Consider the following 21,982-nt stretch of genomic DNA (forward strand, 5'->3'; position numbering starts at 1 on the left):
TTCTTCTGCTCAAGTGTGTGATGGGATTTTGTTTACTTTGCCAGTGCCCCATTTTTAAGCCTATGGCTTTTGATTTCTTTCGATCGATCGATCTTTGCAAAGTAAACAAGTATTCAACTGCGGACTCTTGATTGACATTGCCATCCCTCTGAACTTTAGAAGCATGCGCTTTGGCCTCAAAACTCCTCCTACTTTTGGCGGCAGGAAAAAAAGGCTACAACCCATACACACGCACAAGAAAAGGTTCCGATGGCGCTGTGTTACGTTATAGAAGAAACGTTTAAATAAGCTCTATTTTCAGAATCAAAAAGGTTTTCTGGCAATTGTCAGTGAACAAAATTCCCAAACTACAAGCGTACTTGGGTGGTAAGGTGCAGCATAGCATTTTAGCCTAAGTCCAAGATGTTTATAACACATGAGATTATTCAGCAACGCCTTGACAGGGATGACTAATGAGGCCAAAGAGTTCTTTTGGGGTCTCCCCACGTAGATTTAAATCCTGAGAGTAATGGCTTCTTCTGCTCAAGTGTGTGATGGGATTTTGTTTACTTTGCCAGTGCCCCATTTTTAAGCCTACGGCTTTTGATTTCTTTCGATCGATCGATCGATCGATCTTTGCAAAGTAAATAAGTATTCAACTGCGGACTCTTGATTGACATTGCCATCCCTCTGAACTTTAGAAGCATGCGCTTTGGCCTCAAAACTCCTCCTACTTTTGGCGGCAGGAAAAAAAGGCTACAACCCATACACACGCACAAGAAAAGGTTCCTGAAGCAGCTAATGAGTTGTTGTGGCCGAGTGGTTAAGGCGATGGACTAGAAATCCATTGGGAATTTCCGGCGCAGGTTCGAATCCTGCCAACAACGCGGTTTATGTTGTTCCCGTACGGGCCCCTGCTGGCAGGCCATTTGGCGGAAGTAAAGAATCCCTGGTTGGTTTTGTACCAGGGCCAGATTTAGAATATGTATTTTATGAAAGCTAAACTCAAACGGAAGCGCTGCCGACAGACATCACACAGCCCTGCTCTTGACGTTCGGCATGAGAACTGGCAGCGGTGGAATTTGAACCCACGCCTCCGAAGAGACTGGAGCCTAAATCCTGCGCCTTAGACCACTCGGCCACGCTACCTGTTGCTCAGTTTGACAATAAATGCGACCAGCGAAACCGTGCAAAAAAAGGCGTTTCTATGATAGTAATTATGTTCAAACCATGTTCCGTGTGCATGGAACTTTAGATATCAATTACAGGCGCCGATTTGCGACACTGCACTGCGAAAGCATGTGTCGTTGCGATGGTGGTATAGTGGTAAGCATAGCTGCCTTCCAAGCAGTTGACCTGGGTTTGATTCTCGGCCATCGCATGCTGTACTTTTGAGTTATACATGTGTATATGCAGTTTCATTCACAACTAAAGCTCTCAGAGGGCAATGGCCAAACTGTCAAACAGTTGAGTATTAGAGCATTTGAACTAATCCTCTTGGCAGATCGCATGATTGCGGAGTGACAGGTATGAAACAGCCCCATAACATGAATTAGTGAATGCTGTTCACCCACTATAACAAGAAAGTACATGACGCTGACGTGAAGTTGAACACGCAACTTTCTGATCTGGAGTCAGACGCGCTACCGTTGCGCCACAGAGGCAGCCCGAGTGGTCCGGTCCGATGGCGCTGTGTTACGTTATAGAAGAAACGTTTAAATAAGCTCTATTTTAGGAATCAAAAAGGTTTTCTGGCAATTGTCAGTGAACAAAATTCCAAAACTACAAGCGTACTTGGGTGGTAAGGTGCTGCATAGCATTTTAGCCTAAGTCCAAGATGTTTATAACACATGAGATTATTCAGCAACGCCTTGACAGGGATGACTAATGAGGCCAAAGAGTTCTTTTGGGGTCTCCCCACGTAGATTTAAATCCTGAGAGTAATGGCTTCTTCTGCTCAAGTGTGTGATGGGATTTTGTTTACTTTGCCAGTGCCCCATTTTTAAGCCTATGGCTTTTGATTTCTTTCGATCGATCGATCGATCGATCTTTGCAAAGTAAATAAGTATTCAACTGCGGACTCTTGATTGACATTGCCATCCCTCTGAACTTTAGAAGCATGCGCTTTGGCCTCAAAACTCCTCCTACTTTTGGCGGCAGGAAAAAAAGGCTACAACCCATACACACGCACAAGAAAAGGTTCCGATGGCGCTGTGTTACGTTATAGAAGAAACGTTTAAATAAGCTCTATTTTCAGAATCAAAAAGGTTTTCTGGCAATTGTCAGTGAACAAAATTCCCAAACTACAAGCGTACTTGGGTGGTAAGGTGCAGCATAGCATTTTAGCCTAAGTCCAAGATGTTTATAACACATGAGATTATTCAGCAACGCCTTGACAGGGATGACTAATGAGGCCAAAGAGTTCTTTTGGGGTCTCCCCACGTAGATTTAAATCCTGAGAGTAATGGCTTCTTCTGCTCAAGTGTGTGATGGGATTTTGTTTACTTTGCCAGTGCCCCATTTTTAAGCCTATGGCTTTTGATTTTTTTCGATCAATCGATTGATCGATCTTTCCAATGTAAATAAGTATTCAACTGCGGACTCTTGATTGACATTGCCATCCCTCTGAACTTTAGAAGCATGCGCTTTGGCCTCAAAACTCCTCCTACTTTTGGCGGCAGGAAAAAAAGGCTACAACCCATACACACGCACAAGAAAAGGTTCCGATGGCGCTGTGTTACGTTATAGAAGAAACGTTTAAATAAGCTCTATTTTCAGAATCAAAAAGGTTTTCTGGCAATTGTCAGTGAACAAAATTCCCAAACTACAAGCGTACTTGGGTGGTAAGGTGCAGCATAGCATTTTAGCCTAAGTCCAAGATGTTTATAACACATGAGATTATTCAGCAACGCCTTGACAGGGATGACTAATGAGGCCAAAGAGTTCTTTTGGGGTCTCCCCACGTAGATTTAAATCCTGAGAGTAATGGCTTCTTCTGCTCAAGTGTGTGATGGGATTTTGTTTACTTTGCCAGTGCCCCATTTTTAAGCCTATGGCTTTTGATTTCTTTCGATCGATCGATCTTTGCAAAGTAAACAAGTATTCAACTGCGGACTCTTGATTGACATTGCCATCCCTCTGAACTTTAGAAGCATGCGCTTTGGCCTCAAAACTCCTCCTACTTTTGGCGGCAGGAAAAAAAGGCTACAACCCATACACACGCACAAGAAAAGGTTCCGATGGCGCTGTGTTACGTTATAGAAGAAACGTTTAAATAAGCTCTATTTTCAGAATCAAAAAGGTTTTCTGGCAATTGTCAGTGAACAAAATTCCCAAACTACAAGCGTACTTGGGTGGTAAGGTGCAGCATAGCATTTTAGCCTAAGTCCAAGATGTTTATAACACATGAGATTATTCAGCAACGCCTTGACAGGGATGACTAATGAGGCCAAAGAGTTCTTTTGGGGTCTCCCCACGTAGATTTAAATCCTGAGAGTAATGGCTTCTTCTGCTCAAGTGTGTGATGGGATTTTGTTTACTTTGCCAGTGCCCCATTTTTAAGCCAATGGCTTTTGATTTCTTTCGATCGATCGATCGATCTTTGCAAAGTAAATAAGTATTCAACTGCGGACTCTTGATTGACATTGCCATCCCTCTGAACTTTAGAAGCATGCGCTTTGGCCTCAAAACTCCTCCTACTTTTGGCGGCAGGAAAAAAAGGCTACAACCCATACACACGCACAAGAAAAGGTTCCTGAAGCAGCTAATGAGTTGTTGTGGCCGAGTGGTTAAGGCGATGGACTAGAAATCCATTGGGAATTTCCGGCGCAGGTTCGAATCCTGCCAACAACGCGGTTTATGTTGTTCCCGTACGGGCCCCTGCTGGCAGGCCATTTGGCGGAAGTAAAGAATCCCTGGTTGGCTTTTGACCAGGGCCAGATTTAGAATATGTATTTTATGAAAGCTAAACTCAAACGGAAGCGCTGCCGACAGACATCACACAGCCCTGCTCTTGACGTTCGGCATGAGAACTGGCAGCGGTGGAATTTGAACCCACGCCTCCGAAGAGACTGGAGCCTAAATCCTGCGCCTTAGACCACTCGGCCACGCTACCTGTTGCTCAGTTTGACAAGAAATGCGACCAGCGAAACCGTGCAAAAAAAGGCGTTTCTATGATAGTAATTATGTTCAAACCATGTTCCGTGTGCATGGAACTTTAGATATCAATTACAGGCGCCGATTTGCGACACTGCACTGCGAAAGCATGTGTCGTTGCGATGGTGGTATAGTGGTAAGCATAGCTGCCTTCCAAGCAGTTGACCTGGGTTTGATTCTCGGCCATCGCATGCTGTACTTTTGAGTTATACATGTGTATATGCAGTTTCATTCACAACTAAAGCTCTCAGAGGGCAATGGCCAAACTGTCAAACAGTTGAGTATTAGAGCATTTGAACTAATCCTCTTGGCAGATCGCATGATTGCGGAGTGACAGGTATGAAACAGCCCCATAACATGAATTAGTGAATGCTGTTCACCCACTATAACAAGAAAGTACATGACGCTGACGTGAAGTTGAACACGCAACTTTCTGATCTGGAGTCAGACGCGCTACCGTTGCGCCACAGAGGCAGCCCGAGTGGTCCGGTCCGATGGCGCTGTGTTACGTTATAGAAGAAACGTTTAAATAAGCTCTATTTTAGGAATCAAAAAGGTTTTCTGGCAATTGTCAGTGAACAAAATTCCAAAACTACAAGCGTACTTGGGTGGTAAGGTGCTGCATAGCATTTTAGCCTAAGTCCAAGATGTTTATAACACATGAGATTATTCAGCAACGCCTTGACAGGGATGACTAATGAGGCCAAAGAGTTCTTTTGGGGTCTCCCCACGTAGATTTAAATCCTGAGAGTAATGGCTTCTTCTGCTCAAGTGTGTGATGGGATTTTGTTTACTTTGCCAGTGCCCCATTTTTAAGCCTATGGCTTCTGATTTCTTTCGATCGATCGATCGATCTTTGCAAAGTAAATAAGTATTCAACTGCGGACTCTTGATTGACATTGCCATCCCTCTGAACTTTAGAAGCATGCGCTTTGGCCTCAAAACTCCTCCTACTTTTGGCGGCAGGAAAAAAAGGCTACAACCCATACACACGCACAAGAAAAGGTTCCGATGGCGCTGTGTTACGTTATAGAAGAAACGTTTAAATAAGCTCTATTTTCAGAATCAAAAAGGTTTTCTGGCAATTGTCAGTGAACAAAATTCCCAAACTACAAGCGTACTTGGGTGGTAAGGTGCAGCATAGCATTTTAGCCTAAGTCCAAGATGTTTATAACACATGAGATTATTCAGCAACGCCTTGACAGGGATGACTAATGAGGCCAAAGAGTTCTTTTGGGGTCTCCCCACGTAGATTTAAATCCTGAGAGTAATGGCTTCTTCTGCTCAAGTGTGTGATGGGATTTTGTTTACTTTGCCAGTGCCCCATTTTTAAGCCTATGGCTTTTGATTTTTTTCGATCAATCGATTGATCGATCTTTCCAAAGTAAATAAGTATTCAACTGCGGACTCTTGATTGACATTGCCATCCCTCTGAACTTTAGAAGCATGCGCTTTGGCCTCAAAACTCCTCCTACTTTTGGCGGCAGGAAAAAAAGGCTACAACCCATACACACGCACAAGAAAAGGTTCCGATGGCGCTGTGTTACGTTATAGAAGAAACGTTTAAATAAGCTCTATTTTCAGAATCAAAAAGGTTTTCTGGCAATTGTCAGTGAACAAAATTCCCAAACTACAAGCGTACTTGGGTGGTAAGGTGCAGCATAGCATTTTAGCCTAAGTCCAAGATGTTTATAACACATGAGATTATTCAGCAACGCCTTGACAGGGATGACTAATGAGGCCAAAGAGTTCTTTTGGGGTCTCCCCACGTAGATTTAAATCCTGAGAGTAATGGCTTCTTCTGCTCAAGTGTGTGATGGGATTTTGTTTACTTTGCCAGTGCCCCATTTTTAAGCCTATGGCTTTTGATTTCTTTCGATCGATCGATCTTTGCAAAGTAAACAAGTATTCAACTGCGGACTCTTGATTGACATTGCCATCCCTCTGAACTTTAGAAGCATGCGCTTTGGCCTCAAAACTCCTCCTACTTTTGGCGGCAGGAAAAAAAGGCTACAACCCATACACACGCACAAGAAAAGGTTCCGATGGCGCTGTGTTACGTTATAGAAGAAACGTTTAAATAAGCTCTATTTTCAGAATCAAAAAGGTTTTCTGGCAATTGTCAGTGAACAAAATTCCCAAACTACAAGCGTACTTGGGTGGTAAGGTGCAGCATAGCATTTTAGCCTAAGTCCAAGATGTTTATAACACATGAGATTATTCAGCAACGCCTTGACAGGGATGACTAATGAGGCCAAAGAGTTCTTTTGGGGTCTCCCCACGTAGATTTAAATCCTGAGAGTAATGGCTTCTTCTGCTCAAGTGTGTGATGGGATTTTGTTTACTTTGCCAGTGCCCCATTTTTAAGCCAATGGCTTTTGATTTCTTTCGATCGATCGATCGATCTTTGCAAAGTAAATAAGTATTCAACTGCGGACTCTTGATTGACATTGCCATCCCTCTGAACTTTAGAAGCATGCGCTTTGGCCTCAAAACTCCTCCTACTTTTGGCGGCAGGAAAAAAAGGCTACAACCCATACACACGCACAAGAAAAGGTTCCGATGGCGCTGTGTTACGTTATAGAAGAAACGTTTAAATAAGCTCTATTTTCAGAATCAAAAAGGTTTTCTGGCAATTGTCAGTGAACAAAATTCCCAAACTACAAGCGTACTTGGGTGGTAAGGTGCAGCATAGCATTTTAGCCTAAGTCCAAGATGTTTATAACACATGAGATTATTCAGCAACGCCTTGACAGGGATGACTAATGAGGCCAAAGAGTTCTTTTGGGGTCTCCCCACGTAGATTTAAATCCTGAGAGTAATGGCTTCTTCTGCTCAAGTGTGTGATGGGATTTTGTTTACTTTGCCAGTGCCCCATTTTTAAGCCTATGGCTTTTGATTTTTTTCGATCAATCGATTGATCGATCTTTGCAAAGTAAATAAGTATTCAACTGCGGACTCTTGATTGACATTGCCATCCCTCTGAACTTTAGAAGCATGCGCTTTGGCCTCAAAACTCCTCCTACTTTTGGCGGCAGGAAAAAAAGGCTACAACCCATACACACGCACAAGAAAAGGTTCCGATGGCGCTGTGTTACGTTATAGAAGAAACGTTTAAATAAGCTCTATTTTCAGAATCAAAAAGGTTTTCTGGCAATTGTCAGTGAACAAAATTCCCAAACTACAAGCGTACTTGGGTGGTAAGGTGCAGCATAGCATTTTAGCCTAAGTCCAAGATGTTTATAACACATGAGATTATTCAGCAACGCCTTGACAGGGATGACTAATGAGGCCAAAGAGTTCTTTTGGGGTCTCCCCACGTAGATTTAAATCCTGAGAGTAATGGCTTCTTCTGCTCAAGTGTGTGATGGGATTTTGTTTACTTTGCCAGTGCCCCATTTTTAAGCCTATGGCTTTTGATTTCTTTCGATCGATCGATCTTTGCAAAGTAAATAAGTATTCAACTGCGGACTCTTGATTGACATTGCCATCCCTCTGAACTTTAGAAGCATGCGCTTTGGCCTCAAAACTCCTCCTACTTTTGGCGGCAGGAAAAAAAGGCTACAACCCATACACACGCACAAGAAAAGGTTCCGATGGCGCTGTGTTACGTTATAGAAGAAACGTTTAAATAAGCTCTATTTTCAGAATCAAAAAGGTTTTCTGGCAATTGTCAGTGAACAAAATTCCCAAACTACAAGCGTACTTGGGTGGTAAGGTGCAGCATAGCATTTTAGCCTAAGTCCAAGATGTTTATAACACATGAGATTATTCAGCAACGCCTTGACAGGGATGACTAATGAGGCCAAAGAGTTCTTTTGGGGTCTCCCCACGTAGATTTAAATCCTGAGAGTAATGGCTTCTTCTGCTCAAGTGTGTGATGGGATTTTGTTTACTTTGCCAGTGCCCCATTTTTAAGCCAATGGCTTTTGATTTCTTTCGATCGATCGATCGATCTTTGCAAAGTAAATAAGTATTCAACTGCGGACTCTTGATTGACATTGCCATCCCTCTGAACTTTAGAAGCATGCGCTTTGGCCTCAAAACTCCTCCTACTTTTGGCGGCAGGAAAAAAAGGCTACAACCCATACACACGCACAAGAAAAGGTTCCGATGGCGCTGTGTTACGTTATAGAAGAAACGTTTAAATAAGCTCTATTTTCAGAATCAAAAAGGTTTTCTGGCAATTGTCAGTGAACAAAATTCCCAAACTACAAGCGTACTTGGGTGGTAAGGTACAGCATAGCATTTTAGCCTAAGTCCAAGATGTTTATAACACATGAGATTATTCAGCAACGCCTTGACAGGGATGACTAATGAGGCCAAAGAGTTCTTTTGGGGTCTCCCCACGTAGATTTAAATCCTGAGAGTAATGGCTTCTTCTGCTCAAGTGTGTGATGGGATTTTGTTTACTTTGCCAGTGCCCCATTTTTAAGCCTATGGCTTTTGATTTCTTTCGATCGATCGATCGATCTTTGCAAAGTAAATAAGTATTCAACTGCGGACTCTTGATTGACATTGCCATCCCTCTGAACTTTAGAAGCATGCGCTTTGGCCTCAAAACTCCTCCTACTTTTAGCGGCAGGAAAAAAAGGCTACAACCCATACACACGCACAAGAAAAGGTTCCCGTTCCTGCCAACAACGTGGTTCATGGTGTTCCCGTACGGGCCCCTGCTGGCAGGCCATTTGGCGGAAGTAAAGAATCCCTTGTTGGCTCTTGACCCGGGCCAGATTTAGAATATGTATTTTATGAAAGCTAAACTCAAACGGAAGCGCTGCCGACAGACATCACACAGCCCTGCTCTTGACGTTCGGCATGAGAACTGGCAGCGGTGGAATTTGAACCCACGCCTCCGAAGAGACTGGAGCCTAAATCCTGCGCCTTAGACCACTCGGCCACGCTACCTGTTGCTCAGTTGGACAAGAAATGCGACCAGCGAAACCGTGCAAAAAAAGGCGTTTCTATGATAGTAATTATCTTCAAACCATGTTCCGTGTGCATGGAACTTTCGATATCAATTACAGGCGCCGATTTGCGACACTGCACTGCGAAAGCATGTGTCCTTGCGATGGTGGTATAGTGGTAAGCATAGCTGCCTTCCAAGCAGTTGACCCGGGTTCGATTCTCGGCCATCGCATGCTGTACTTTTGAGTTATACTTGTGTATATGCAGTTTCATTCACAACTAAAGCTCTCAGAGGGCAATGGCCAAACTGTCAAACAGTTGAGTATTAGAGCATTTGAACTAATCCTCTTGGCAGATCGCATGATTGCGGAGTGACAGGTATGAAACAGCCCCATAACATGAATGAGTGAATGCTGTTCACCCACTATAACAAGAATCAACAAAGTACATGACGCTGACGTGAAGTTGAACACGCAACTTTCTGATCTGGAGTCAGACGCGCTACCGTTGCGCCACAGAGGCAGCCCGAGTGGTCCGGTCCGATGGCGCTGTGTTACGTTATAGAAGAAACGCTCAAATAAGCTCTATTTTCAGAATCAAAAAGGTTTTCTGGCAATTGTCAGTGAACAAAATTCCCAAACTACAAGCGTACTTGGGTGGTAAGGTGCAGCATAGCATTTTAGCCTAAGTCCAAGATGTTTATAACACATGAGATTATTCAGCAACGCCTTGACAGGGATGACTAATGAGGCCAAAGAGTTCTTTTGGGGTCTCCCCACGTAGATTTAAATCCTGAGAGTAATGGCTTCTTCTGCTCAAGTGTGTGATGGGATTTTGTTTACTTTGCCAGTGCCCCATTTTTAAGCCTATGGCTTTTGATTTCTTTCGATCGATCGATCGATCTTTGCAAAGTAAATAAGTATTCAACTGCGGACTCTTGATTGACATTGCCATCCCTCTGAACTTTAGAAGCATGCGCTTTGGCCTCAAAACTCCTCCTACTTTTGGCGGCAGGAAAAAAAGGCTACAACCCATACACACGCACAAGAAAAGGTTCCGATGGCGCTGTGTTACGTTATAGAAGAAACGTTTAAATAAGCTCTATTTTCAGAATCAAAAAGGTTTTCTGGCAATTGTCAGTGAACAAAATTCCCAAACTACAAGCGTACTTGGGTGGTAAGGTACAGCATAGCATTTTAGCCTAAGTCCAAGATGTTTATAACACATGAGATTATTCAGCAACGCCTTGACAGGGATGACTAATGAGGCCAAAGAGTTCTTTTGGGGTCTCCCCACGTAGATTTAAATCCTGAGAGTAATGGCTTCTTCTGCTCAAGTGTGTGATGGGATTTTGTTTACTTTGCCAGTGCCCCATTTTTAAGCCTATGGCTTTTGATTTCTTTCGATCGATCGATCGATCTTTGCAAAGTAAATAAGTATTCAACTGCGGACTCTTGATTGACATTGCCATCCCTCTGAACTTTAGAAGCATGCGCTTTGGCCTCAAAACTCCTCCTACTTTTGGCGGCAGGAAAAAAAGGCTACAACCCATACACACGCACAAGAAAAGGTTCCCGTAAGCATCTAATGAGTTGTTGTGGCCGAGTGGTTAAGGCGATGGACTAGAAAACCATTGGGAATTTCCCGCGCAGGTTCGAATCCTGCCAACAACGTGGTTCATGTTGTTCCCGTATGGGCCCCTGCTGGCAGGCCATTTGGCGGAAGTAAAGAATCCCTTGTTAGCTCTTGACCAGGGCCAGATTTAGAATATGTATTTTATGAAAGCTAAACTCAAACGGAAGCGCTGCCGACAGACATCACACAGCCCTGCTCTTGACGTTCGGCATGAGAACTGGCAGCGGTGGAATTTGAACCCACGCCTCCGAAGAGACTGGAGCCTAAATCCTGCGCCTTAGACCACTCGGCCACGCTACCTGTTGCTCAGTTGGACAAGAAATGCGACCAGCGAAACCGTGCAAAAAAAGGCGTTTCTATGATAGTAATTATCTTCAAACCATGTTCCGTGTGCATGGAACTTTTGATATCAATTACAGGCGCCGATTTGCGACACTGCACTGCAAAAGCATGTGTCCTTGCGATGGTGGTATAGTGGTAAGCATAGCTGCCTTCCAAGCAGTTGACCCGGGTTCGATTCTCGGCCATCGCATGCTGTACTTTTGAGTTATACTTGTGTATATGCAGTTTCATTCACAACTAAAGCTCTCAGAGGGCAATGGCCAAACTGTCAAACAGTTGAGTATTAGAGCATTTGAACTAATCCTCTTGGCAGATCGCATGATTGCGGAGTGACAGGTATGAAACAGCCCCATAACATGAATGAGTGAATGCTGTTCACCCACTATAACAAGAATCAACAAAGTACATGACGCTGACGTGAAGTTGAACACGCAACTTTCTGATCTGGAGTCAGACGCGCTACCGTTGCGCCACAGAGGCAGCCCGAGTGGTCTGGTCCGATGGCGCTGTGTTACGTTATAGAAGAAACGCTCAAATAAGCTCTATTTTCAGAATCAAAAAGGTTTTCTGGCAATTGTCAGTGAACAAAATTCCCAAACTACAAGCGTACTTGGGTGGTAAGGTGCAGCATAGCATTTTAGCCTAAGTCCAAGATGTTTATAACACATGAGATTATTCAGCAACGCCTTGACAGGGATGACTAATGAGGCCAAAGAGTTCTTTTGGGGTCTCCCCACGTAGATTTAAATCCTGAGAGTAATGGCTTCTTCTGCTCAAGTGTGTGATGGGATTTTGTTTACTTTGCCAGTGCCCCATTTTTAAGCCTATGGCTTTTGATTTCTTTCGATCGATCGATCGATCGATCTTTGCAAAGTAAATAAGTATTCAACTGCGGACTCTTGATTGACATTGCCATCCCTCTGAACTTTAGAAGCATGCGCTTTGGCCTCAAAACTCCTCCTACTTTTGGCGGCAGGAAAAAAAGGCTACAACCCATACACACGCACAAGAAAAGGTTCCGATGGCGCTGTGTTACGTTATAGAAGAAACGTTTAAATAAGCTCTATTTTCAGAATCAAAAAGGTTTTCTGGCAATTGTCAGTGAACAAAATTCCCAAACTACAAGCGTACCTGGGTGGTAAGGTGCAGCATAGCATTTTAGCCTAAGTCCAAGATGTTTATAACACATGAGATTATTCAGCAACGCCTTGACAGGGATGACTAATGAGGCCAAAGAGTTCTTTTGGGGTCTCCCCACGTATATTTAAATCCTGAGAGTAATGGCTTCTTCTGCTCAAGTGTGTGATGGGATTTTGTTTACTTTGCCAGTGCCCCATTTTTAAGCCTATGGCTTTTGATTTCTTTCGATCGATCGATCGATCGATCTTTGCAAAGTAAATAAGTATTCAACTGCGGACTCTTGATTGACATTGCCATCCCTCTGAACTTTAGAAGCATGCGCTTTGGCCTCAAAACTCCTCCTACTTTTGGCGGCAGGAAAAAAAGGCTACAACCCATACACACGCACAAGAAAAGGTTCCGATGGCGCTGTGTTACGTTATAGAAGAAACGTTTAAATAAGCTCTATTTTCAGAATCAAAAAGGTTTTCTGGCAATTGTCAGTGAACAAAATTCCCAAACTACAAGCGTACTTGGGTGGTAAGGTGCAGCATAGCATTTTAGCCTAAGTCCAAGATGTTTATAACACATGAGATTATTCAGCAACGCCTTGACAGGGATGACTAATGAGGCCAAAGAGTTCTTTTGGGGTCTCCCCACGTAGATTTAAATCCTGAGAGTAATGGCTTCTTCTGCTCAAGTGTGTGATGGGATTTTGTTTACTTTGCCAGTGCCCCATTTTTAAGCCTATGGCTTTTGATTTCTTTCGATCGATCGATCGATCGATCTTTGCAAAGTAAATAAGTATTCAACTGCGGACTCTTGATTGACATTGCCATCCCTCTGAACTTTAGAAGCATGCGCTTTGGCCTCAAAACTCCTCCTACTTTTGGCGGCAGGAAAAAAAGGCTACAACCCATACACACGCACAAGAAAAGGTTCCGATGGCGCTGTGTTACGTTATAGAAGAAACGTTTAAAAAAGCTCTATTTTCAGAATCAAAAAGGTTTTCTGGCAATTGTCAGTGAACAAAATTCCCAAACTACAAGCGTACTTGGGTGGTAAGGTGCAGCATAGCATTTTAGCCTAAGTCCAAGATGTTTATAACACATGAGATTATTCAGCAACGCCTTGACAGGGATGACTAATGAGGCCAAAGAGTTCTTTTGGGGTCTCCCCACGTAGATTTAAATCCTGAGAGTAATGGCTTCTTCTGCTCAAGTGTGTGATGGGATTTTGTTTACTTTGCCAGTGCCCCATTTTTAAGCCTATGGCTTTTGATTTCTTTCGATCGATCGATCGATCGATCTTTGCAAAGTAAATAAGTATTCAACTGCGGACTCTTGATTGACATTGCCATCCCTCTGAACTTTAGAAGCATGCGCTTTGGCCTCAAAACTCCTCCTACTTTTGGCGGCAGGAAAAAAAGGCTACAACCCATACACACGCACAAGAAAAGGTTCCGATGGCGCTGTGTTACGTTATAGAAGAAACGTTTAAATAAGCTCTATTTTCAGAATCAAAAAGGTTTTCTGGCAATTGTCAGTGAACAAAATTCCCAAACTACAAGCGTACCTGGGTGGTAAGGTGCAGCATAGCATTTTAGCCTAAGTCCAAGATGTTTATAACACATGAGATTATTCAGCAACGCCTTGACAGGGATGACTAATGAGGCCAAAGAGTTCTTTTGGGGTCTCCCCACGTATATTTAAATCCTGAGAGTAATGGCTTCTTCTGCTCAAGTGTGTGATGGGATTTTGTTTACTTTGCCAGTGCCCCATTTTTAAGCCTATGGCTTTTGATTTCTTTCGATCGATCGATCGATCGATCTTTGCAAAGTAAATAAGTATTCAACTGCGGACTCTTGATTGACATTGCCATCCCTCTGAACTTTAGAAGCATGCGCTTTGGCCTCAAAACTCCTCCTACTTTTGGCGGCAGGAAAAAAAGGCTACAACCCATACACACGCACAAGAAAAGGTTCCGATGGCGCTGTGTTACGTTATAGAAGAAACGTTTAAATAAGCTCTATTTTCAGAATCAAAAAGGTTTTCTGGCAATTGTCAGTGAACAAAATTCCCAAACTACAAGCGTACTTGGGTGGTAAGGTGCAGCATAGCATTTTAGCCTAAGTCCAAGATGTTTATAACACATGAGATTATTCAGCAACGCCTTGACAGGGATGACTAATGAGGCCAAAGAGTTCTTTTGGGGTCTCCCCACGTAGATTTAAATCCTGAGAGTAATGGCTTCTTCTGCTCAAGTGTGTGATGGGATTTTGTTTACTTTGCCAGTGCCCCATTTTTAAGCCTATGGCTTTTGATTTCTTTCGATCGATCGATCGATCTTTGCAAAGTAAATAAGTATTCAACTGCGGACTCTTGATTGACATTGCCATCCCTCTGAACTTTAGAAGCATGCGCTTTGGCCTCAAAACTCCTCCTACTTTTGGCGGCAGGAAAAAAAGGCTACAACCCATACACACGCACAAGAAAAGGTTCCGATGGCGCTGTGTTACGTTATAGAAGAAACGTTTAAATAAGCTCTATTTTCAGAATCAAAAAGGTTTTCTGGCAATTGTCAGTGAACAAAATTCCCAAACTACAAGCGTACTTGGGTGGTAAGGTGCAGCATAGCATTTTAGCCTAAGTCCAAGATGTTTATAACACATGAGATTATTCAGCAACGCCTTGACAGGGATGACTAATGAGGCCAAAGAGTTCTTTTGGGGTCTCCCCACGTAGATTTAAATCCTGAGAGTAATGGCTTCTTCTGCTCAAGTGTGTGATGGGATTTTGTTTACTTTGCCAGTGCCCCATTTTTAAGCCTATGGCTTTTGATTTCTTTCGATCGATCGATCGATCGATCTTTGCAAAGTAAATAAGTATTCAACTGCGGACTCTTGATTGACATTGCCATCCCTCTGAACTTTAGAAGCATGCGCTTTGGCCTCAAAACTCCTCCTACTTTTGGCGGCAGGAAAAAAAGGCTACAACCCATACACACGCACAAGAAAAGGTTCCGATGGCGCTGTGTTACGTTATAGAAGAAACGTTTAAAAAAGCTCTATTTTCAGAATCAAAAAGGTTTTCTGGCAATTGTCAGTGAACAAAATTCCCAAACTACAAGCGTACTTGGGTGGTAAGGTGCAGCATAGCATTTTAGCCTAAGTCCAAGATGTTTATAACACATGAGATTATTCAGCAACGCCTTGACAGGGATGACTAATGAGGCCAAAGAGTTCTTTTGGGGTCTCCCCACGTAGATTTAAATCCTGAGAGTAATGGCTTCTTCTGCTCAAGTGTGTGATGGGATTTTGTTTACTTTGCCAGTGCCCCATTTTTAAGCCTATGGCTTTTGATTTCTTTCGATCGATCGATCGATCGATCTTTGCAAAGTAAATAAGTATTCAACTGCGGACTCTTGATTGACATTGCCATCCCTCTGAACTTTAGAAGCATGCGCTTTGGCCTCAAAACTCCTCCTACTTTTGGCGGCAGGAAAAAAAGGCTACAACCCATACACACGCACAAGAAAAGGTTCCGATGGCGCTGTGTTACGTTATAGAAGAAACGTTTAAATAAGCTCTATTTTCAGAATCAAAAAGGTTTTCTGGCAATTGTCAGTGAACAAAATTCCCAAACTACAAGCGTACCTGGGTGGTAAGGTGCAGCATAGCATTTTAGCCTAAGTCCAAGATGTTTATAACACATGAGATTATTCAGCAACGCCTTGACAGGGATGACTAATGAGGCCAAAGAGTTCTTTTGGGGTCTCCCCACGTATATTTAAATCCTGAGAGTAATGGCTTCTTCTGCTCAAGTGTGTGATGGGATTTTGTTTACTTTGCCAGTGCCCCATTTTTAAGCCTATGGCTTTTGATTTCTTTCGATCGATCGATCGATCGATCTTTGCAAAGTAAATAAGTATTCAACTGCGGACTCTTGATTGACATTGCCATCCCTCTGAACTTTAGAAGCATGCGCTTTGGCCTCAAAACTCCTCCTACTTTTGGCGGCAGGAAAAAAAGGCTACAACCCATACACACGCACAAGAAAAGGTTCCGATGGCGCTGTGTTACGTTATAGAAGAAACGTTTAAATAAGCTCTATTTTCAGAATCAAAAAGGTTTTCTGGCAATTGTCAGTGAACAAAATTCCCAAACTACAAGCGTACTTGGGTGGTAAGGTGCAGCATAGCATTTTAGCCTAAGTCCAAGATGTTTATAACACATGAGATTATTCAGCAACGCCTTGACAGGGATGACTAATGAGGCCAAAGAGTTCTTTTGGGGTCTCCCCACGTAGATTTAAATCCTGAGAGTAATGGCTTCTTCTGCTCAAGTGTGTGATGGGATTTTGTTTACTTTGCCAGTGCCCCATTTTTAAGCCTATGGCTTTTGATTTCTTTCGATCGATCGATCGATCTTTGCAAAGTAAATAAGTATTCAACTGCGGACTCTTGATTGACATTGCCATCCCTCTGAACTTTAGAAGCATGCGCTTTGGCCTCAAAACTCCTCCTACTTTTGGCGGCAGGAAAAAAAGGCTACAACCCATACACACGCACAAGAAAAGGTTCCGATGGCGCTGTGTTACGTTATAGAAGAAACGTTTAAAAAAGCTCTATTTTCAGAATCAAAAAGGTTTTCTGGCAATTGTCAGTGAACAAAATTCCCAAACTACAAGCGTACTTGGGTGGTAAGGTGCAGCATAGCATTTTAGCCTAAGTCCAAGATGTTTATAACACATGAGATTATTCAGCAACGCCTTGACAGGGATGACTAATGAGGCCAAAGAGTTCTTTTGGGGTCTCCCCACGTAGATTTAAATCCTGAGAGTAATGGCTTCTTCTGCTCAAGTGTGTGATGGGATTTTGTTTACTTTGCCAGTGCCCCATTTTTAAGCCTATGGCTTTTGATTTCTTTCGATCGATCGATCGATCGATCTTTGCAAAGTAAATAAGTATTCAACTGCGGACTCTTGATTGACATTGCCATCCCTCTGAACTTTAGAAGCATGCGCTTTGGCCTCAAAACTCCTCCTACTTTTGGCGGCAGGAAAAAAAGGCTACAACCCATACACACGCACAAGAAAAGGTTCCGATGGCGCTGTGTTACGTTATAGAAGAAACGTTTAAATAAGCTCTATTTTCAGAATCAAAAAGGTTTTCTGGCAATTGTCAGTGAACAAAATTCCCAAACTACAAGCGTACCTGGGTGGTAAGGTGCAGCATAGCATTTTAGCCTAAGTCCAAGATGTTTATAACACATGAGATTATTCAGCAACGCCTTGACAGGGATGACTAATGAGGCCAAAGAGTTCTTTTGGGGTCTCCCCACGTATATTTAAATCCTGAGAGTAATGGCTTCTTCTGCTCAAGTGTGTGATGGGATTTTGTTTACTTTGCCAGTGCCCCATTTTTAAGCCTATGGCTTTTGATTTCTTTCGATCGATCGATCGATCGATCTTTGCAAAGTAAATAAGTATTCAACTGCGGACTCTTGATTGACATTGCCATCCCTCTGAACTTTAGAAGCATGCGCTTTGGCCTCAAAACTCCTCCTACTTTTGGCGGCAGGAAAAAAAGGCTACAACCCATACACACGCACAAGAAAAGGTTCCGATGGCGCTGTGTTACGTTATAGAAGAAACGTTTAAATAAGCTCTATTTTCAGAATCAAAAAGGTTTTCTGGCAATTGTCAGTGAACAAAATTCCCAAACTACAAGCGTACTTGGGTGGTAAGGTGCAGCATAGCATTTTAGCCTAAGTCCAAGATGTTTATAACACATGAGATTATTCAGCAACGCCTTGACAGGGATGACTAATGAGGCCAAAGAGTTCTTTTGGGGTCTCCCCACGTAGATTTAAATCCTGAGAGTAATGGCTTCTTCTGCTCAAGTGTGTGATGGGATTTTGTTTACTTTGCCAGTGCCCCATTTTTAAGCCTATGGCTTTTGATTTCTTTCGATCGATCGATCGATCGATCTTTGCAAAGTAAATAAGTATTCAACTGCGGACTCTTGATTGACATTGCCATCCCTCTGAACTTTAGAAGCATGCGCTTTGGCCTCAAAACTCCTCCTACTTTTGGCGGCAGGAAAAAAAGGCTACAACCCATACACACGCACAAGAAAAGGTTCCGATGGCGCTGTGTTACGTTATAGAAGAAACGTTTAAATAAGCTCTATTTTCAGAATCAAAAAGGTTTTCTGGCAATTGTCAGTGAACAAAATTCCCAAACTACAAGCGTACTTGGGTGGTAAGGTGCAGCATAGCATTTTAGCCTAAGTCCAAGATGTTTATAACACATGAGATTATTCAGCAACGCCTTGACAGGGATGACTAATGAGGCCAAAGAGTTCTTTTGGGGTCTCCCCACGTAGATTTAAATCCTGAGAGTAATGGCTTCTTCTGCTCAAGTGTGTGATGGGATTTTGTTTACTTTGCCAGTGCCCCATTTTTAAGCCTATGGCTTTTGATTTCTTTCGATCGATCGATCGATCGATCTTTGCAAAGTAAATAAGTATTCAACTGCGGACTCTTGATTGACATTGCCATCCCTCTGAACTTTAGAAGCATGCGCTTTGGCCTCAAAACTCCTCCTACTTTTGGCGGCAGGAAAAAAAGGCTACAACCCATACACACGCACAAGAAAAGGTTCCGATGGCGCTGTGTTACGTTATAGAAGAAACGTTTAAAAAAGCTCTATTTTCAGAATCAAAAAGGTTTTCTGGCAATTGTCAGTGAACAAAATTCCCAAACTACAAGCGTACTTGGGTGGTAAGGTGCAGCATAGCATTTTAGCCTAAGTCCAAGATGTTTATAACACATGAGATTATTCAGCAACGCCTTGACAGGGATGACTAATGAGGCCAAAGAGTTCTTTTGGGGTCTCCCCACGTAGATTTAAATCCTGAGAGTAATGGCTTCTTCTGCTCAAGTGTGTGATGGGATTTTGTTTACTTTGCCAGTGCCCCATTTTTAAGCCTATGGCTTTTGATTTCTTTCGATCGATCGATCGATCGATCTTTGCAAAGTAAATAAGTATTCAACTGCGGACTCTTGATTGACATTGCCATCCCTCTGAACTTTAGAAGCATGCGCTTTGGCCTCAAAACTCCTCCTACTTTTGGCGGCAGGAAAAAAAGGCTACAACCCATACACACGCACAAGAAAAGGTTCCGATGGCGCTGTGTTACGTTATAGAAGAAACGTTTAAATAAGCTCTATTTTCAGAATCAAAAAGGTTTTCTGGCAATTGTCAGTGAACAAAATTCCCAAACTACAAGCGTACCTGGGTGGTAAGGTGCAGCATAGCATTTTAGCCTAAGTCCAAGATGTTTATAACACATGAGATTATTCAGCAACGCCTTGACAGGGATGACTAATGAGGCCAAAGAGTTCTTTTGGGGTCTCCCCACGTATATTTAAATCCTGAGAGTAATGGCTTCTTCTGCTCAAGTGTGTGATGGGATTTTGTTTACTTTGCCAGTGCCCCATTTTTAAGCCTATGGCTTTTGATTTCTTTCGATCGATCGATCGATCGATCTTTGCAAAGTAAATAAGTATTCAACTGCGGACTCTTGATTGACATTGCCATCCCTCTGAACTTTAGAAGCATGCGCTTTGGCCTCAAAACTCCTCCTACTTTTGGCGGCAGGAAAAAAAGGCTACAACCCATACACACGCACAAGAAAAGGTTCCGATGGCGCTGTGTTACGTTATAGAAGAAACGTTTAAATAAGCTCTATTTTCAGAATCAAAAAGGTTTTCTGGCAATTGTCAGTGAACAAAATTCCCAAACTACAAGCGTACTTGGGTGGTAAGGTGCAGCATAGCATTTTAGCCTAAGTCCAAGATGTTTATAACACATGAGATTATTCAGCAACGCCTTGACAGGGATGACTAATGAGGCCAAAGAGTTCTTTTGGGGTCTCCCCACGTAGATTTAAATCCTGAGAGTAATGGCTTCTTCTGCTCAAGTGTGTGATGGGATTTTGTTTACTTTGCCAGTGCCCCATTTTTAAGCCTATGGCTTTTGATTTCTTTCGATCGATCGATCGATCGATCTTTGCAAAGTAAATAAGTATTCAACTGCGGACTCTTGATTGACATTGCCATCCCTCTGAACTTTAGAAGCATGCGCTTTGGCCTCAAAACTCCTCCTACTTTTGGCGGCAGGAAAAAAAGGCTACAACCCATACACACGCACAAGAAAAGGTTCCGATGGCGCTGTGTTACGTTATAGAAGAAACGTTTAAATAAGCTCTATTTTCAGAATCAAAAAGGTTTTCTGGCAATTGTCAGTGAACAAAATTCCCAAACTACAAGCGTACTTGGGTGGTAAGGTGCAGCATAGCATTTTAGCCTAAGTCCAAGATGTTTATAACACATGAGATTATTCAGCAACGCCTTGACAGGGATGACTAATGAGGCCAAAGAGTTCTTTTGGGGTCTCCCCACGTAGATTTAAATCCTGAGAGTAATGGCTTCTTCTGCTCAAGTGTGTGATGGGATTTTGTTTACTTTGCCAGTGCCCCATTTTTAAGCCTATGGCTTTTGATTTCTTTCGATCGATCGATCGATCGATCTTTGCAAAGTAAATAAGTATTCAACTGCGGACTCTTGATTGACATTGCCATCCCTCTGAACTTTAGAAGCATGCGCTTTGGCCTCAAAACTCCTCCTACTTTTGGCGGCAGGAAAAAAAGGCTACAACCCATACACACGCACAAGAAAAGGTTCCGATGGCGCTGTGTTACGTTATAGAAGAAACGTTTAAAAAAGCTCTATTTTCAGAATCAAAAAGGTTTTCTGGCAATTGTCAGTGAACAAAATTCCCAAACTACAAGCGTACTTGGGTGGTAAGGTGCAGCATAGCATTTTAGCCTAAGTCCAAGATGTTTATAACACATGAGATTATTCAGCAACGCCTTGACAGGGATGACTAATGAGGCCAAAGAGTTCTTTTGGGGTCTCCCCACGTAGATTTAAATCCTGAGAGTAATGGCTTCTTCTGCTCAAGTGTGTGATGGGATTTTGTTTACTTTGCCAGTGCCCCATTTTTAAGCCTATGGCTTTTGATTTCTTTCGATCGATCGATCGATCGATCTTTGCAAAGTAAATAAGTATTCAACTGCGGACTCTTGATTGACATTGCCATCCCTCTGAACTTTAGAAGCATGCGCTTTGGCCTCAAAACTCCTCCTACTTTTGGCGGCAGGAAAAAAAGGCTACAACCCATACACACGCACAAGAAAAGGTTCCGATGGCGCTGTGTTACGTTATAGAAGAAACGTTTAAATAAGCTCTATTTTCAGAATCAAAAAGGTTTTCTGGCAATTGTCAGTGAACAAAATTCCCAAACTACAAGCGTACCTGGGTGGTAAGGTGCAGCATAGCATTTTAGCCTAAGTCCAAGATGTTTATAACACATGAGATTATTCAGCAACGCCTTGACAGGGATGACTAATGAGGCCAAAGAGTTCTTTTGGGGTCTCCCCACGTATATTTAAATCCTGAGAGTAATGGCTTCTTCTGCTCAAGTGTGTGATGGGATTTTGTTTACTTTGCCAGTGCCCCATTTTTAAGCCTATGGCTTTTGATTTCTTTCGATCGATCGATCGATCGATCTTTGCAAAGTAAATAAGTATTCAACTGCGGACTCTTGATTGACATTGCCATCCCTCTGAACTTTAGAAGCATGCGCTTTGGCCTCAAAACTCCTCCTACTTTTGGCGGCAGGAAAAAAAGGCTACAACCCATACACACGCACAAGAAAAGGTTCCGATGGCGCTGTGTTACGTTATAGAAGAAACGTTTAAATAAGCTCTATTTTCA

The 21,982-nt window shown here is 42.7% G+C and overlaps 9 non-coding genes across 9 annotated transcripts; 5 read left to right on the forward strand and 4 right to left on the reverse strand.

The window, feature by feature from the left end:
* The first annotated feature begins 784 nt into the window (after nt 1-784).
* Nucleotides 785-866, forward strand: trnas-aga (transfer RNA serine (anticodon AGA)). The gene has a single exon. It is a non-coding gene; the product is annotated as a tRNA-Ser (tRNA).
* Nucleotides 867-1,046: 180 nt separating this feature from the next.
* Nucleotides 1,047-1,128, reverse strand: trnal-uag (transfer RNA leucine (anticodon UAG)). The gene has a single exon. It is a non-coding gene; the product is annotated as a tRNA-Leu (tRNA).
* A 2,621-nt stretch (nt 1,129-3,749) lies between these two features.
* Nucleotides 3,750-3,831, forward strand: trnas-aga (transfer RNA serine (anticodon AGA)). Its single transcript has one exon. It is a non-coding gene; the product is annotated as a tRNA-Ser (tRNA).
* A 180-nt stretch (nt 3,832-4,011) lies between these two features.
* Nucleotides 4,012-4,093, reverse strand: trnal-uag (transfer RNA leucine (anticodon UAG)). The gene has a single exon. It is a non-coding gene; the product is annotated as a tRNA-Leu (tRNA).
* Nucleotides 4,094-8,960: 4,867 nt separating this feature from the next.
* Nucleotides 8,961-9,042, reverse strand: trnal-uag (transfer RNA leucine (anticodon UAG)). Its single transcript has one exon. It is a non-coding gene; the product is annotated as a tRNA-Leu (tRNA).
* A 160-nt stretch (nt 9,043-9,202) lies between these two features.
* Nucleotides 9,203-9,274, forward strand: trnag-ucc (transfer RNA glycine (anticodon UCC)). Its single transcript has one exon. It is a non-coding gene; the product is annotated as a tRNA-Gly (tRNA).
* Nucleotides 9,275-10,633: 1,359 nt separating this feature from the next.
* Nucleotides 10,634-10,715, forward strand: trnas-aga (transfer RNA serine (anticodon AGA)). Its single transcript has one exon. It is a non-coding gene; the product is annotated as a tRNA-Ser (tRNA).
* Nucleotides 10,716-10,895: 180 nt separating this feature from the next.
* trnal-uag (transfer RNA leucine (anticodon UAG)) lies at nt 10,896-10,977 on the reverse strand. The gene has a single exon. It is a non-coding gene; the product is annotated as a tRNA-Leu (tRNA).
* A 160-nt stretch (nt 10,978-11,137) lies between these two features.
* Nucleotides 11,138-11,209, forward strand: trnag-ucc (transfer RNA glycine (anticodon UCC)). Its single transcript has one exon. It is a non-coding gene; the product is annotated as a tRNA-Gly (tRNA).
* Nucleotides 11,210-21,982: the final 10,773 nt, after the last annotated feature.

This window comes from Eucyclogobius newberryi, unplaced genomic scaffold (genome assembly GCF_026437365.1).
Source record: "Eucyclogobius newberryi isolate DKJ021-1_F unplaced genomic scaffold, fEucNew1.0.hap1 SCAF_36, whole genome shotgun sequence".
NCBI lineage: Eukaryota > Metazoa > Chordata > Actinopteri > Gobiiformes > Gobiidae > Eucyclogobius > Eucyclogobius newberryi.